Source organism: Scyliorhinus torazame, chromosome 27 (assembly GCF_047496885.1).
Source record: "Scyliorhinus torazame isolate Kashiwa2021f chromosome 27, sScyTor2.1, whole genome shotgun sequence".
NCBI classification, from domain to species: Eukaryota; Metazoa; Chordata; class Chondrichthyes; order Carcharhiniformes; family Scyliorhinidae; genus Scyliorhinus; species Scyliorhinus torazame.
This window is the reverse complement of record NC_092733.1, coordinates 34,111,601-34,132,196: the sequence shown is the minus strand read 5'-3', so window position 1 is coordinate 34,132,196 and position 20,596 is coordinate 34,111,601.

Here is a 20,596-nt window from a genome sequence, read left to right as displayed (position 1 = left end):
AATCAACAAACACCTCAAACAACAAATAACTCAAAACAACAAACACCTCAAATAGCAAACACCTCAAACAACAAACACCTCAAACAACAAACACCTCAAACAACAAATAACTCAAAACAACAAACACCTCAAACAACAAATAACTCAAAACAACAAACACCTCAAACAACAAACTCCCCAAACAACAAACACCTCAAACAACAAACACCTCAAACATCAAACACCTCAAACAACAAACACCTCAAACAGCAAACACCTCAAACAACAAACACCTGAAACAACAAATAACTCAAAACAACAAACACCTCAAACAACAAACACCTCAAACAACAAACACCTCACACAACAAATAACTCAAAAAAACAAACACCTCAAACAACAAACACCTCAAACAACAAACACCCCAAACAAACACCTCAAACATCAAACACCTCAAACAACAAACACCTAAAACAACATACACCCCAAACAACAAACACCTCAAACAACAAACACCCCAAACAACAAACACATCAAAGAACAAACACCCCAAACAACAAACACCTGAAACAACAATTAACTCAAAACAACAAACACCTCAAACAACAAACACCTCAAACAACAAACACCTCAAACATCAAACACCCCAAACAACAAACACATCAAACAACAAACACCTCAAACAACAAACACCTCAAACACCAAACACCCCAAACAACAAACACCCCAAACAACAAACACCCCAAACAACAAACACCCCAAACAACAAATACCTCAAACATCAAACACCTCAAACAACAAACACCTAAAACAACAAACACCCCAAACAACAAACACCTCAATAAATAAACACCCCAAACAACAAACACCTCAAACAGCAAACACCTCAAACAGCAAACACCTGAAACAACAAACACCCCAAACAACAAATACCTCAAACATCAAACACCTCAAACAACAAACACCTAAAACAACAAACACCCCAAACAACAAACGCCTCAAACAACAAACACCTCAAACAACAAACACCCCAAACAACAAACACATCAAACAACAAACACCTCGAACAACAAACACCCCAAACAAGAAACACCTCAAACAAGAAACACATGAAACAACAAAAACCTGAAACGACAAACACCTCAAACAACAAACACATGAAACAACAAACACCTCAAACAACAAAAACCTCAAACAAAAAACACCTGAAACAACAAATATCTCAGACAACAAACACCTCAAACAACAAACACCTCAAACAACAAACACATCAAACAACAAACACCCCAAACAACAAATCCCTGAAACAACAAATAACTCAAAACAACAAACACCTCAAACAACAAACACCTCAAAAAACAAACACCTCAAACAACAAACACCACAAACAACAAACACCACAAACAACAAACACCTCAAACAACAAACACCTCAAACAACAAACACCTGAAACAACAAATATCTCAAACAACAAACACCTCAAACAACAAACACCTCAAACAACAAACACCTCAAACAACAAACACCTGAAACAACAAATATCTCAAACAACAAACACCTCAAACAACAAACACCTGAAACAACACATATCTCAAACAACAAACACCTCAAACAACAAACACCTCAAACAGCAAACACCTCAAACAGCAAACACCTCAAACAACAAACACCTCAAACAACAAACACCTCAAACAACAAACACCTCAAACAACAAACACCTCAAACAACAAACACCTGAATCAACAAATATCTCAAACAACAAACACCTCAAACAACAAACACCTCAAACAACAAACACCTCAAACAACAAATATCTCAAACAACAAACACCTCAAACAACAAACACCTCCAACTACAAATAACTCAAAACAACAAACACCTCAAACAGCAAACACCTCAAACAACAAACACCTCAAACAACAAACACCTCAAACAACAAACACCTCAAACAACAAACACCACAAACAACAAACGCCTCAAACAACAAACACCCCAAACAACAAACACATCAAACAACAAAGACCTCAAACAACAAACACCTCAAACAACAAACACCTGAAACAACACATATCTCAAACAACAAACACCTCAAACAACAAACACCTCAAACAACAAACACCTCAAACAACAAACACCTCAAACAACAAACACCTCAAACAACAAACACCTGAATCAACAAATATCTCAAACAACAAACACCTCAAACAACAAACACCTCAAACAACAAACACCTCAAACAACAAATATCTCAAACAACAAATACCTCAAACAACAAACACCTCCAACTACAAATAACTCAAAACAACAAACACCTCAAACAGCAAACACCTCAAACAACAAACACCTCAAACAACAAACACCTCAAACAACAAACACCTCAAACAACAAACACCACAAACAACAAACGCCTCAAACAACAAACACCCCAAACAACAAACACATCAAACAACAAAGACCTCAAACAACAAACACCCCAAACAGCAAACACCTCAAACAACAAACACCTCAAACAGCCAACACCTGAAAGAACAAATAACTCAAAAAAACAAACACCTCAAGCAAGAAACATCTCAAACAACAAACACCTCAAACAACAAATACCTCAAACATCAAACACCTCAAACAACAAACACCTAAAACAACAAACACCCCAAACAACAAACGCCTCAAACAACAAACGCCTCAAACAACAAACACCTCAAACAACAAACACCTCAAACAACAAACACCTCAAACAGCAAACACCTCAAACAACAAACGTCCCAAGCAACAAACACCTGAAACAACAAACACCTTAAATAGCAAACACCTCAAACAACAAACACCTCAACAACAAACACCTGAAACAACAAACATATCAAACAACAAACACCCCAAACAACAAACACCTGAAACAACAAATAACTCAAAACAACAAACACCTCAAACAACAAACACCTCAAACAACAAACACCTCAAACAACAAACACCTCAAACAACAAACACCTCAAACTACAAACACCTCAAACAACAAACACCTCAAACAACAAACACCTCAAACAACAAACACCTCAAACAACAAACACCTGAAACAACAAATATCTCAAACAACAAACACCTCAAACAACAAACACCTCAAACAACAAACACCTCAAACAACAAACACCTCAAACAACAAACACCTCAAACAACAAACACCTCAAACAACAAACACCTCAAACAACAAATATCTCAAACAACAAACACCTCAAACAACAAATACCTCAAACAGCAAACACCTCAAACAGCAAACACCTCAAACAACAAACACCTCTAACAACAAACACCTCAAACAACACCTCAAACAACAAACTCCTCAAACAACAAATATCTCAAACAACAAACACCTCAAACAACAAACACCTCAAACAACAAACACCTCAAACAACAAACACCTCAAACAACAAATATCTCAAACAACAAACACCTCAAACAACAAATAACTCAAAACAACAAACACCTCAAACAGCAAACACCTCAAACAACAAACACCTCAAACAACAAACACCTCAAACAAACACCTCAAACAACAAACACTTCAAACAACAAACACCTCAAACAACAAACACCTCAAACAACAAACACCTCAAACAACAAACACCTCAAACAACAAACACCTCAAACAACAAATATCTCAAACAACAAACACCTCAAACAACAAACACCTCAAACAACAAACACCTCAAACAACAAACACCTCAAACAACAAACACCTGAAACAACAAATATCTCAAACAACATACACCTCAAACAACAAACACCTCAAACAACAAACACCTCAAACAACAAACACCTGAAACAACAGATAACTCAAACAACAAACACCTCAAAAAGCAAACACCTCAAACAACAAATAACTCAAAACAACAAACACCTCAAATAGCAAACACCTCAAACAACAAACACCTCAAACAACAAACACCTCAAACAGCAAACACCTCAAACAACAAACACCTCAAACAACAAACACCTCAAACAACAAACACCTCAAACAACAAACACCTCAAACAACAAACACCTCAAACAACAAACACCTCAAACAACAAATATCTCAAACAACAAACACCTCAAACAACAAACACCTCAAACAACAAACACCTCAAACAGCAAAGACCTCAAACAACAAACACCTCTAACAACAAACACCTCAAACAACAAACACCTCAAACAACAAACACCTCAAACAACAAACACCTCAAACAACAAACACCTCAAACAACAAACACCTCAAACAACAAACACCTCAAACAACAAACACCTCAAACAACAAATATCTCAAACAACAAACACCTCAAACAACAAACACCTCAAACAACAAACACCTCAAACAGCAAAGACCTCAAACAACAAACACCTCTAACAACAAACACCTCAAACAACAAACGCCTCAAACAACAATCACCTCAAACAACAAACACCCCAAACAACAAACACATCAAACAAAAAACACCTCAAACAGCAAACACCTCAAACAACAAACGTCCCAAGCAACAAACACCTGAAACAACAAACACCTTAAATAGCAAACACCTCAAACAACAAACACCTCAAACAACAAACACCTGAAACAACAAATATCTCAAACAACAAACACCTCAAACAACAAACACCTCAAACAACAAACACATCAAACAACAAACACCCCAAACAACAAACACCTGAAACAACAAATAACTCAAAACAACAAACACCTCAAACAACAAACACCTCAAACAACAAACACCTCAAACAACAAACACCTCAAACAACAAACACCTCAAACAACAAACACCTCAAACTACAAACACCTCAAACAACAAACACCTCAAACAACAAACACCTCAAACAACAAACACCTCAAACAACAAACACCTGAAACAACAAATATCTTAAACAACAAACACCTCAAACAACAAACACCTCAAACAACAAACACCTCAAACAACAAACACCTCAAACAACAAACACCTCCAACAACAAACACCTCCAACAACAAACACCTCAAACAACAAACACCTCAAACAACAAATATCTCAAACAACAAACACCTCAAACAACAAACACCTCAAACAACAAACACCTCAAAAAGCAAACACCTCAAACAACAAACACCTCTAACAACAAACACCTCAAACAACAAACACCTCAAACAACAAACACCTCAAACAACAAATATCTCAAACAACAAACACCTCAAACAACAAACACCTCAAACAACAAACACCTCAAACAACAAACACCTCAAACAACAAATATCTCAAACAACAAACACCTCAAACAACAAATAACTCAAAACAACAAACACCCCAAACAGCAAACACCTCAAACAACAAACACCTCAAACAACAAACACCTCAAACAACAAACACCTCAAACAACAAACACTTCAAACAACAAACACCTCAAACAACAAACATCTCAAACAACAAACACCTCAAACAATAAACACCTCAAACAACAAATAACTCAAAACAACAAACACCCCAAACAGCAAACACCTCAAACAACTAACACCTCAAACAACAAACACCTCAAACAACGAACACCTCAAACAACAAACACTTCAAACAACAAACACCTCAAACAACAAACATCTCAAACAACAAACACCTCAAACAACAAACACCTCAAACAACAAACACCTCAAAAAACAAACACCTCAAACAACAAACACCTCAAACAACAAACACCTGAAACAACAAATATCTCAAACAACATACACCTCAAACAACAAACACCTCAAACAACAAACACCTCAAACAACAAACACCTCAAACAACAGATAACTCAAACAACAAACACCTCAAAAAGCAAACACCTCAAACAACAAATAACTCAAAACAACAAACACCTCAAATAGCAAACACCTCAAACAACAAACACCTCAAACAACAAACACCTCAAACAGCAAACACCTCAAACAACAAACACCTCAAACAACAAACACCTCAAACAGCAAATAACTCAAAACAACAAACACCACAAATAGCAAACACCTCAAACAACAAACACCTCAAACAACAAACACCTCAAACAACAAATAACTCAAAACAACAAATGCCTCAAACAACAAATAACTCAAAACAACAAACACCTGAAACAACAAACACCTCAAACAACAAACACATCAAACAACAAACAACTCAAACAACAAATAACTCAAAAACCTCAAACAACAAACACCTCAAACAACAAACACCTCAAACAACAAACACCTCAAACAACAAACACCTCAAACAACAAACACCTCAAACAACAAACACCCCAAACAACAAACACATCAAACAACAAACACCTCAAACAACAAACACCACAAACAACAAACACCTCAAACAACAAACACCTCAAACAACAAACACCTGAAACAACAAATATCTCAAACAACAAACACCTCAAACAACAAACGCCTCAAACAATAAACACCTCAAACAACAAACACCTCAAACAACAAACACCTCAAACAACAAACACCTCAAACATCAAACACCTCAAACAACAAACACCTCAAACAACAAATAACTCAAAACAACAAACACCTCAAACAGCAAATACCTCAAACAGCAAACACCTCAAACAACAAACACCTCAAACAACAAACACCTCAAACAACAAACACCTCAAACATCAAACACCTCAAACAACAAACACCTCAAACAACAAACACCTCAAACAACAAACAGCTCAAACAACAAACACCTCAAACAACAAACACCTCAAACAACAAATAACTCAAAACAACAAACACCTCAAACAGCAAATACCTCAAACAACAAACACCTCAAACAACAAACACCTCAAACAACAAACACCTCAAACAACAAACACCTCAAACATCAAACACCCCAAACAACAAACACATCAAACAACAAAGACCTCAAACAACAAACACCCCAAACAACAAACACATCAAACAACAAACACCTCAAACAACAAACACCACAAACAACAAACACCTCAAACAACAAACACCCCAAACAACAAACTCCCCAAACAACAAACACCCCAAACAACAAACATCTCAAACAACAAATACCTCAAACATCAAACACCCCAAACAACAAACACATCAAACAACAAAGACCTCAAACAACAAACAGCCCAAACAACAAACACATCAAACAACAAACACCTCAAACAACAAACACCACAAACAACAAACACCTCAAACAACAAACACCCCAAACAACAAACACCCCAAACAACAAATACCTCAAACATCAAACACCTCAACATCAAACACCTAAAACAACAAACACCCCAAACAACAAACACGTCAAACAACAAACACCCCAAACAACAAGCACCTCAAACAACAAACACCTAAAACAACAAACACCCCAAACAACAAACACCTCAAACAACAAACACCCCAAACAACAAATACCTCAATCAACAAACACCTCAAACAACAAATAACTCAAAACAACAAACACCTCAAATAGCAAACACCTCAAACAACAAACACCTCAAACAACAAACACCTCAAACAACAAATAACTCAAAACAACAAACACCTCAAACAACAAATAACTCAAAACAACAAACACCTCAAACAACAAACTCCCCAAACAACAAACACCTCAAACAACAAACACCTCAAACATCAAACACCTCAAACAACAAACACCTCAAACAGCAAACACCTCAAACAACAAACACCTGAAACAACAAATAACTCAAAACAACAAACACCTCAAACAACAAACACCTCAAACAACAAACATCTCACACAACAAATAACTCAAAAAAACAAACACCTCAAACAACAAACACCTCAAACAACAAACACCCCAAACAAACACCTCAAACATCAAACACCTCAAACAACAAACACCTAAAACAACATACACCCCAAACAACAAACACCTCAAACAACAAACACCCCAAACAACAAACACATCAAAGAACAAACACCCCAAACAACAAACACCTGAAACAACAATTAACTCAAAACAACAAACACCTCAAACAACAATCACCTCAAACAACAAACACCTCAAACATCAAACACCCCAAACAACAAACACATCAAACAACAAACACCTCAAACAACAAACACCTCAAACACCAAACACCCCAAACAACAAACACCCCAAACAACAAACACCCCAAACAACAAACACCCCAAACAACAAATACCTCAAACATCAAACACCTCAAACAACAAACACCTAAAACAACAAACACCCCAAACAACAAACACCTCAATAAATAAACACCCCAAACAACAAACACCTCAAACAGCAAACACCTCAAACAGCAAACACCTGAAACAACAAACACCCCAAACAACAAATACCTCAAACATCAAACACCTCAAACAACAAACACCTAAAACAACAAACACCCCAAACAACAAACGCCTCAAACAACAAACACCTCAAACAACAAACACCCCAAACAACAAACACATCAAACAACAAACACCTCAAACAACACCTCAAACAACAAACTCCTCAAACAACAAATATCTCAAACAACAAACACCTCAAACAACAAACACCTCAAACAACAAACACCTCAAACAACAAACACCTCAAACAACAAATATCTCAAACAACAAACACCTCAAACAACAAATAACTCAAAACAACAAACACCTCAAACAGCAAACACCTCAAACAACAAACACCTCAAACAACAAACACCTCAAACAAACACCTCAAACAACAAACACTTCAAACAACAAACACCTCAAACAACAAACACCTCAAACAACAAACACCTCAAACAACAAACACCTCAAACAACAAACACCTCAAACAACAAACACCTCAAACAACAAATATCTCAAACAACAAACACCTCAAACAACAAACACCTCAAACAACAAACACCTCAAACAACAAACACCTCAAACAACAAACACCTGAAACAACAAATATCTCAAACAACATACACCTCAAACAACAAACACCTCAAACAACAAACACCTCAAACAACAAACACCTGAAACAACAGATAACTCAAACAACAAACACCTCAAAAAGCAAACACCTCAAACAACAAATAACTCAAAACAACAAACACCTCAAATAGCAAACACCTCAAACAACAAATACCTCAAACATCAAACACCTCAAACAACAAACACCTAAAACAACAAACACCCCAAACAACAAACACCTCAATAAATAAACACCCCAAACAACAAACACCTCAAACAGCAAACACCTCAAACAGCAAACACCTGAAACAACAAACACCCCAAACAACAAATACCTCAAACATCAAACACCTCAAACAACAAACACCTAAAACAACAAACACCCCAAACAACAAACGCCTCAAACAACAAACACCTCAAACAACAAACACCCCAAACAACAAACACATCAAACAACAAACACCTCGAACTACAAACACCCCAAACAAGAAACACCTCAAACAAGAAACACATGAAACAACAAAAACCTGAAACGACAAACACCTCAAACAACAAACACATGAAACAACAAACACCTCAAACAACAAAAACCTCAAACAAAAAACACCTGAAACAACAAATATCTCAGACAACAAACACCTCAAACAACAAACACCTCAAACAACAAACACATCAAACAACAAACACCCCAAACAACAAATACCTGAAACAACAAATAACTCAAAACAACAAACACCTCAAACAACAAACACCTCAAAAAACAAACACCTCAAACAACAAACACCACAAACAACAAACACCACAAACAACAAACACCTCAAACAACAAACACCTCAAACAACAAACACCTGAAACAACAAATATCTCAAACAACAAACACCTCAAACAACAAACACCTCAAACAACAAACACCTCAAACAACAAACACCTGAAACAACAAATATCTCAAACAACAAACACCTCAAACAACAAACACCTGAAACAACACATATCTCAAACAACAAACACCTCAAACAACAAACACCTCAAACAGCAAACACCTCAAACAGCAAACACCTCAAACAACAAACACCTCAAACAACAAACACCTCAAACAACAAACACCTCAAACAACAAACACCTCAAACAACAAACACCTGAATCAACAAATATCTCAAACAACAAACACCTCAAACAACAAACACCTCAAACAACAAACACCTCAAACAACAAATATCTCAAACAACAAACACCTCAAACAACAAACACCTCCAACTACAATATAACTCAAAACAACAAACACCTCAAACAGCAAACACCTCAAACAACAAACACCTCAAACAACAAACACCTCAAACAACAAACACCTCAAACAACAAACACCACAAACAACAAACGCCTCAAACAACAAACACCCCAAACAACAAACACATCAAACAACAAAGACCTCAAACAACAAACACCCCAAACAGCAAACACCTCAAACAACAAACACCTCAAACAGCCAACACCTGAAAGAACAAATAACTCAAAAAAACAAACACCTCAAACAAGAAACACCTCAAACAACAAACACCTCAAACAACAAATACCTCAAACATCAAACACCTCAAACAACAAACACCTAAAACAACAAACACCCCAAACAACAAACGCCTCAAACAACAAACGCCTCAAACAACAAACACCTCAAACAACAAACACCTCAAACAACAAACACCTCAAACAGCAAACACCTCAAACAACAAACGTCCCAAGCAACAAACACCTGAAACAACAAACACCTTAAATAGCAAACACCTCAAACAACAAACACCTCAACAACAAACACCTGAAACAACAAACATATCAAACAACAAACACCCCAAACAACAAACACCTGAAACAACAAATAACTCAAAACAACAAACACCTCAAACAACAAACACCTCAAACAACAAACACCTCAAACAACAAACACCTCAAACAACAAACACCTCAAACTACAAACACCTCAAACAACAAACACATCAAACAACAAACACCTCAAACAACAAACACCTCAAACAACAAACACCTGAAACAACAAATATCTCAAACAACAAACACCTCAAACAACAAACACCTCAAACAACAAACACCTCAAACAACAAACACCTCAAACAACAAACACCTCAAACAACAAACACCTCAAACAACAAACACCTCAAACAACAAATATCTCAAACAACAAACACCTCAAACAACAAACACTTCAAACAGCAAACACCTCAAACAGCAAACACCTCAAACAACAAACACCTCTAACAACAAACACCTCAAACAACAAACACCTCAAACAACAAACTCCTCAAACAACAAATATCTCAAACAACAAACACCTCAAACAACAAACACCTCAAACAACAAACACCTCAAACAACAAACACCTCAAACAACAAATATCTCAAACAACAAACACCTCAAACAACAAATAACTCAAAACAACAAACACCTCAAACAGCAAACACCTCAAACAACAAACACCTCAAACAACAAACACCTCAAACAAACACCTCAAACAACAAACACTTCAAACAACAAACACCTCAAACAACAAACACCTCAAACAACAAACACCTCAAACAGCAAACACCTCAAACAACAAACGTCCCAAGCAACAAACACCTGAAACAACAAACACCTTAAATAGCAAACACCTCAAACAACAAACACCTCAACAACAAACACCTGAAACAACAAACATATCAAACAACAAACACCCCAAACAACAAACACCTGAAACAACAAATAACTCAAAACAACAAACACCTCAAACAACAAACACCTCAAACAACAAACACCTCAAACAACAAACACCTCAAACAACAAACACCTCAAACTACAAACACCTCAAACAACAAACACATCAAACAACAAACACCTCAAACAACAAACACCTCAAACAACAAACACCTGAAACAACAAATATCTCAAACAACAAACACCTCAAACAACAAACACCTCAAACAACAAACACCTCAAACAACAAACACCTCAAACAACAAACACCTCAAACAACAAACACCTCAAACAACAAACACCTCAAACAACAAATATCTCAAACAACAAACACCTCAAACAACAAACACTTCAAACAGCAAACACCTCAAACAGCAAACACCTCAAACAACAAACACCTCTAACAACAAACACCTCAAACAACAAACACCTCAAACAACAAACTCCTCAAACAACAAATATCTCAAACAACAAACACCTCAAACAACAAACACCTCAAACAACAAACACCTCAAACAACAAACACCTCAAACAACAAATATCTCAAACAACAAACACCTCAAACAACAAATAACTCAAAACAACAAACACCTCAAACAGCAAACACCTCAAACAACAAACACCTCAAACAACAAACACCTCAAACAAACACCTCAAACAACAAACACTTCAAACAACAAACACCTCAAACAACAAACACCTCAAACAACAAACACCTCAAACAACAAACACCTCAAACAACAAACACCTCAAACAACAAATATCTCAAACAACAAACACCTCAAACAACAAACACCTCAAACAACAAACACCTCAAACAACAAACACCTCAAACAACAAACACCTGAAACAACAAATATCTCAAACAACATACACCTCAAACAACAAACACTTCAAACAACAAACACCTCAAACAACAAACACCTGAAACAACAGATAACTCAAACAACAAACACCTCAAAAAGCAAACACCTCAAACAACAAATAACTCAAAACAACAAACACCTCAAATAGCAAACACCTCAAACAACAAACACCTCAAACAACAAACACCTCAAACAGCAAACACCTCAAACAACAAACACCTCAAACAACAAACACCTCAAACAACAAACACCTCAAACAACAAACACCTCAAACAACAAACACCTCAAACAACAAATATCTCAAACAACAAACACCTCAAACAACAAACACCTCAAACAACAAACACCTCAAACAGCAAAGACCTCAAACAACAAACACCTCTAACAACAAACACCTCAAACAACAAACACCTCAAACAACAAACACCTCAAACAACAAACACCTCAAACAACAAACACCTCAAACAACAAACACCTCAAACAACAAACACCTCAAACAACAAATATCTCAAACAACAAACACCTCAAACAACAAATAACTCAAAACAACAAACACCTCAAACAGCAAACACCTCAAACAACAAACACCTCAAACAACAAACACCTCAAACAACAAACACCTCAAACAACAAACACTTCAAACAACAAACACCTCAAACAACAAACAACAAACACCTCAAACAACAAACACCTCAAACAACAAACACCTCAAACAACAAATATCTCAAACAACAAACACCTCAAACAACAAACACCTCAAACAACAAACACCTCAAACAACAAACACCTCAAACAACAAACACCTGAAACAACAAATATCTCAAACAACATACACCTCAAACAACAAACACCTCAAACAACAAACACCTCAAACAACAAACACCTGAAACAACAGATAACTCAAACAACAAACACCTCAAAAAGCAAACACCTCAAACAAGAAATAACTCAAAACAACAAACACCTCAAATAGCAAACACCTCAAACAACAAACACCTCAAACAACAAACACCTCAAACAGCAAACTCATCAAACAACAAACACCTCAAACAACAAACACCTCAAACAACAAATAACTCAAAACAACAAACACCTCAAATAGCAAACACCTCAAACAACAAACACCTCAAACAACAAACACCTCAAACAACAAATAACTCAAAACAACAAACGCCTCAAACAACAAATAACTCAAAACAACAAACACCTGAAACAACAAACACCTCAAACAACAAACAGATCAAACAACAAACAACTCAAACAACAAATAACTCAAAAACCTCAAACAACAAACACCTCAAACAACAAACACATCAAACAACAAACACCTCAAACAACAAACACCTCAAACACCAAACACCTCAAACAACAAACACCTCAAACAACAAACACCTCAAACAACAAACACCTCAAACAACAAACACCTCAAACAACAAACACCTCAAACAACAAACATCTCAAACAACAAACATCTCAAACAACAAACACCCCAAACATCAAACACCTCAAACAACAAACACCCCAAACAACAAACACATCAAACAACAAACACCTCAAACAACAAACACCTGAAACAACAAATAACTCAAAACAACAAACACCCCAAACAGCAAACACCTCAAACAACTAACACCTCAAACAACAAACACCTCAAACAACGAACACCTCAAACAACAAACACTTCAAACAACAAACACCTCAAACAACAAACATCTCAAACAACAAACACCTCAAACAACAAACACCTCAAACAACAAACACCTCAAAAAACAAACACCTCAAACAACAAACACCTCAAACAACAAACACCTGAAACAACAAATATCTCAAACAACATACACCTCAAACAACAAACACCTCAAACAACAAACACCTCAAACAACAAACACCTCAAACAACAGATAACTCAAACAACAAACACCTCAAAAAGCAAACACCTCAAACAACAAATAACTCAAAACAACAAACACCTCAAATAGCAAACACCTCAAACAACAAACACCTCAAACAACAAATACCTCAAACAGCAAACACCTCAAACAACAAACACCTCAAACAACAAACACCTCAAACAGCAAATAACTCAAAACAACAAACACCACAAATAGCAAACACCTCAAACAACAAACACCTCAAACAACAAACACCTCAAACAACAAATAACTCAAAACAACAAACGCCTCAAACAACAAATAACTCAAAACAACAAACACCTGAAACAACAAACACCTCAAACAACAAACACATCAAACAACAAACAACTCAAACAACAAATAACTCAAAAACCTCAAACAACAAACACCTCAAACAACAAACACCTCAAACAACAAACACCTCAAACAACAAACACCTCAAACAACAAACACCTCAAACAACAAACACCCCAAACAACAAACACATCAAACAACAAACACCTCAAACAACAAACACCACAAACAACAAACACCTCAAACAACAAACACCTCAAACAACAAACACCTGAAACAACAAATATCTCAAACAACAAACACCTCAAACAACAAACGCCTCAAACAATAAACACCTCAAACAACAAACACCTCAAACAACAAACACCTCAAACAACAAACACCTCAAACATCAAACACCTCAAACAACAAACACCTCAAACAACAAATAACTCAAAACAACAAACACCTCAAACAACAAATATCTCAAACAACAAACACCTCAAACAACAAACACCTCAAACAACAAACACCTCAAACAGCAAAGACCTCAAACAACAAACACCTCTAACAACAAACACCTCAAACAACAAACACCTCAAACAACAAACACCTCAAACAACAAACACCTCAAACAACAAACACCTCAAACAACAAATATCTCAAACAACAAACACCTCAAACAACAAATAACTCAAAACAACAAACACCTCAAACAGCAAACACCTCAAACAACAAACACCTCAAACAACAAATATCTCAAACAACAAACACCTCAAACAACAAACGCCTCAAACAATAAACACCTCAAACAACAAACACCTCAAACAACAAACACCTCAAACAACAAACACCTCAAACATCAAACACCTCAAACAACAAACACCTCAAACAACAAATAACTCAAAACAACAAACACCTCAAACAACAAATATCTCAAACAACAAACACCTCAAACAACAAACACCTCAAACAACAAACACCTCAAACAGCAAAGACCTCAAACAACAAACACCTCTAACAACAAACACCTCAAACAACAAACACCTCAAACAACAAACACCTCAAACAACAAACACCTCAAACAACAAACACCTCAAACAACAAATATCTCAAACAACAAACACCTCAAACAACAAACACCTCAAACAACAAACACTTCAAACAACAAACACCTCAAACAACAAACACCTCAAACATCAAACACCTCAAACAACAAACACCTAAAACAACAAACACCCCAAACAACAAACGCCTCAAACAACAAACGCCTCAAACAACAAACACCTCAAACAACAAACACCTCAAACAACAAACACCTCAAACAGCAAACACCTCAAACAACAAACGTCCCAAGCAACAAACACCTGAAACAACAAACACCTTAAATAGCAAACACCTCAAACAACAAACACCTCAACAACAAACACCTGAAACAACAAACATATCAAACAACAAACACCCCAAACAACAAACACCTGAAACAACAAATAACTCAAAACAACAAACACCTCAAACAACAAACACCTCAAACAACAAACACCTCAAACAACAAACACCTCAAACAACAAACACCTCAAACTACAAACACCTCAAACAACAAACACATCAAACAACAAACACCTCAAACAACAAACACCTCAAACAACAAACACCTGAAACAACAAATATCTCAAACAACAAACACCTCAAACAACAAACACCTCAAACAACAAACACCTCAAACAACAAACACCTCAAACAACAAACACCTCAAACAACAAACACCTCAAACAACAAACACCTCAAACAACAAATATCTCAAACAACAAACACCTCAAACAACAAACACTTCAAACAGCAAACACCTCAAACAGCAAACACCTCAAACAACAAACACCTCTAACAACAAACACCTCAAACAACAAACACCTCAAACAACAAACTCCTCAAACAACAAATATCTCAAACAACAAACACCTCAAACAACAAACACCTCAAACAACAAACACCTCAAACAACAAACACCTCAAACAACAAATATCTCAAACAACAAACACCTCAAACAACAAATAACTCAAAACAACAAACACCTCAAACAGCAAACACCTCAAACAACAAACACCTCAAACAACAAACACCTCAAACAAACACCTCAAACAACAAACACTTCAAACAACAAACACCTCAAACAACAAACACCTCAAACAACAAACACCTCAAACAGCAAACACCTCAAACAACAAACGTCCCAAGCAACAAACACCTGAAACAACAAACACCTTAAATAGCAAACACCTCAAACAACAAACACCTCAACAACAAACACCTGAAACAACAAACATATCAAACAACAAACACCCCAAACAACAAACACCTGAAACAACAAATAACTCAAAACAACAAACACCTCAAACAACAAACACCTCAAACAACAAACACCTCAAACAACAAACACCTCAAACAACAAACACCTCAAACTACAAACACCTCAAACAACAAACACATCAAACAACAAACACCTCAAACAACAAACACCTCAAACAACAAACACCTGAAACAACAAATATCTCAAACAACAAACACCTCAAACAACAAACACCTCAAACAACAAACACCTCAAACAACAAACACCTCAAACAACAAACACCTCAAACAACAAACACCTCAAACAACAAACACCTCAAACAACAAATATCTCAAACAACAAACACCTCAAACAACAAACACTTCAAACAGCAAACACCTCAAACAGCAAACACCTCAAACAACAAACACCTCTAACAACAAACACCTCAAACAACAAACACCTCAAACAACAAACTCCTCAAACAACAAATATCTCAAACAACAAACACCTCAAACAACAAACACCTCAAACAACAAACACCTCAAACAACAAACACCTCAAACAACAAATATCTCAAACAACAAACACCTCAAACAACAAATAACTCAAAACAACAAACACCTCAAACAGCAAACACCTCAAACAACAAACACCTCAAACAACAAACACCTCAAACAAACACCTCAAACAACAAACACTTCAAACAACAAACACCTCAAACAACAAACACCTCAAACAACAAACACCTCAAACAACAAACACCTCAAACAACAAACACCTCAAACAACAAATATCTCAAACAACAAACACCTCAAACAACAAACACCTCAAACAACAAACACCTCAAACAACAAACACCTCAAACAACAAACACCTGAAACAACAAATATCTCAAACAACATACACCTCAAACAACAAACACTTCAAACAACAAACACCTCAAACAACAAACACCTGAAACAACAGATAACTCAAACAACAAACACCTCAAAAAGCAAACACCTCAAACAACAAATAACTCAAAACAACAAACACCTCAAATAGCAAACACCTCAAACAACAAACACCTCAAACAACAAACACCTCAAACAGCAAACACCTCAAACAACAAACACCTCAAACAACAAACACCTCAAACAACAAACACCTCAAACAACAAACACCTCAAACAACAAACACCTCAAACAACAAATATCTCAAACAACAAACACCTCAAACAACAAACACCTCAAACAACAAACACCTCAAACAGCAAAGACCTCAAACAACAAACACCTCTAACAACAAACACCTCAAACAACAAACACCTCAAACAACAAACACCTCAAACAACAAACACCTCAAACAACAAACACCTCAAACAACAAACACCTCAAACAACAAACACCTCAAACAACAAATATCTCAAACAACAAACACCTCAAACAACAAATAACTCAAAACAACAAACACCTCAAACAGCAAACACCTCAAACAACAAACACCTCAAACAACAAACACCTCAAACAACAAACACCTCAAACAACAAACACTTCAAACAACAAACACCTCAAACAACAAACAACAAACACCTCAAACAACAAACACCTCAAACAACAAACACCTCAAACAACAAATATCTCAAACAACAAACACCTCAAACAACAAACACCTCAAACAACAAACACCTCAAACAACAAACACCTCAAACAACAAACACCTGAAACAACAAATATCTCAAACAACATACACCTCAAACAACAAACACCTCAAACAACAAACACCTCAAACAACAAACACCTGAAACAACAGATAACTCAAACAACAAACACCTCAAAAAGCAAACACCTCAAACAAGAAATAACTCAAAACAACAAACACCTCAAATAGCAAACACCTCAAACAACAAACACCTCAAACAACAAACACCTCAAACAGCAAACTCATCAAACAACAAACACCTCAAACAACAAACACCTCAAACAACAAATAACTCAAAACAACAAACACCTCAAATAGCAAACACCTCAAACAACAAACACCTCAAACAACAAACACCTCAAACAACAAATAACTCAAAACAACAAACGCCTCAAACAACAAATAACTCAAAACAACAAACACCTGAAACAACAAACACCTCAAACAACAAACAGATCAAACAACAAACAACTCAAACAACAAATAACTCAAAAACCTCAAACAACAAACACCTCAAACAACAAACACATCAAACAACAAACACCTCAAACAACAAACACCTCAAACACCAAACACCTCAAACAACAAACACCTCAAACAACAAACACCTCAAACAACAAACACCTCAAACAACAAACACCTCAAACAACAAACACCTCAAACAACAAACATCTCAAACAACAAACATCTCAAACAACAAACACCCCAAACATCAAACACCTCAAACAACAAACACCCCAAACAACAAACACATCAAACAACAAACACCTCAAACAACAAACACCTGAAACAACAAATAACTCAAAACAACAAACACCCCAAACAGCAAACACCTCAAACAACTAACACCTCAAACAACAAACACCTCAAACAACGAACACCTCAAACAACAAACACTTCAAACAACAAACACCTCAAACAACAAACATCTCAAACAACAAACACCTCAAACAACAAACACCTCAAACAACAAACACCTCAAAAAACAAACACCTCAAACAACAAACACCTCAAACAACAAACACCTGAAACAACAAATATCTCAAACAACATACACCTCAAACAACAAACACCTCAAACAACAAACACCTCAAACAACAAACACCTCAAACAACAGATAACTCAAACAACAAACACCTCAAAAAGCAAACACCTCAAACAACAAATAACTCAAAACAACAAACACCTCAAATAGCAAACACCTCAAACAACAAACACCTCAAACAACAAATACCTCAAACAGCAAACACCTCAAACAACAAACACCTCAAACAACAAACACCTCAAACAGCAAATAACTCAAAACAACAAACACCACAAATAGCAAACACCTCAAACAACAAACACCTCAAACAACAAACACCTCAAACAACAAATAACTCAAAACAACAAACGCCTCAAACAACAAATAACTCAAAACAACAAACACCTGAAACAACAAACACCTCAAACAACAAACACATCAAACAACAAACAACTCAAACAACAAATAACTCAAAAACCTCAAACAACAAACACCTCAAACAACAAACACCTCAAACAACAAACACCTCAAACAACAAACACCTCAAACAACAAACACCTCAAACAACAAACACCCCAAACAACAAACACATCAAACAACAAACACCTCAAACAACAAACACCACAAACAACAAACACCTCAAACAACAAACACCTCAAACAACAAACACCTGAAACAACAAATATCTCAAACAACAAACACCTCAAACAACAAACGCCTCAAACAATAAACACCTCAAACAACAAACACCTCAAACAACAAACACCTCAAACAACAAACACCTCAAACATCAAACACCTCAAACAACAAACACCTCAAACAACAAATAACTCAAAACAACAAACACCTCAAACAACAAATATCTCAAACAACAAACACCTCAAACAACAAACACCTCAAACAACAAAC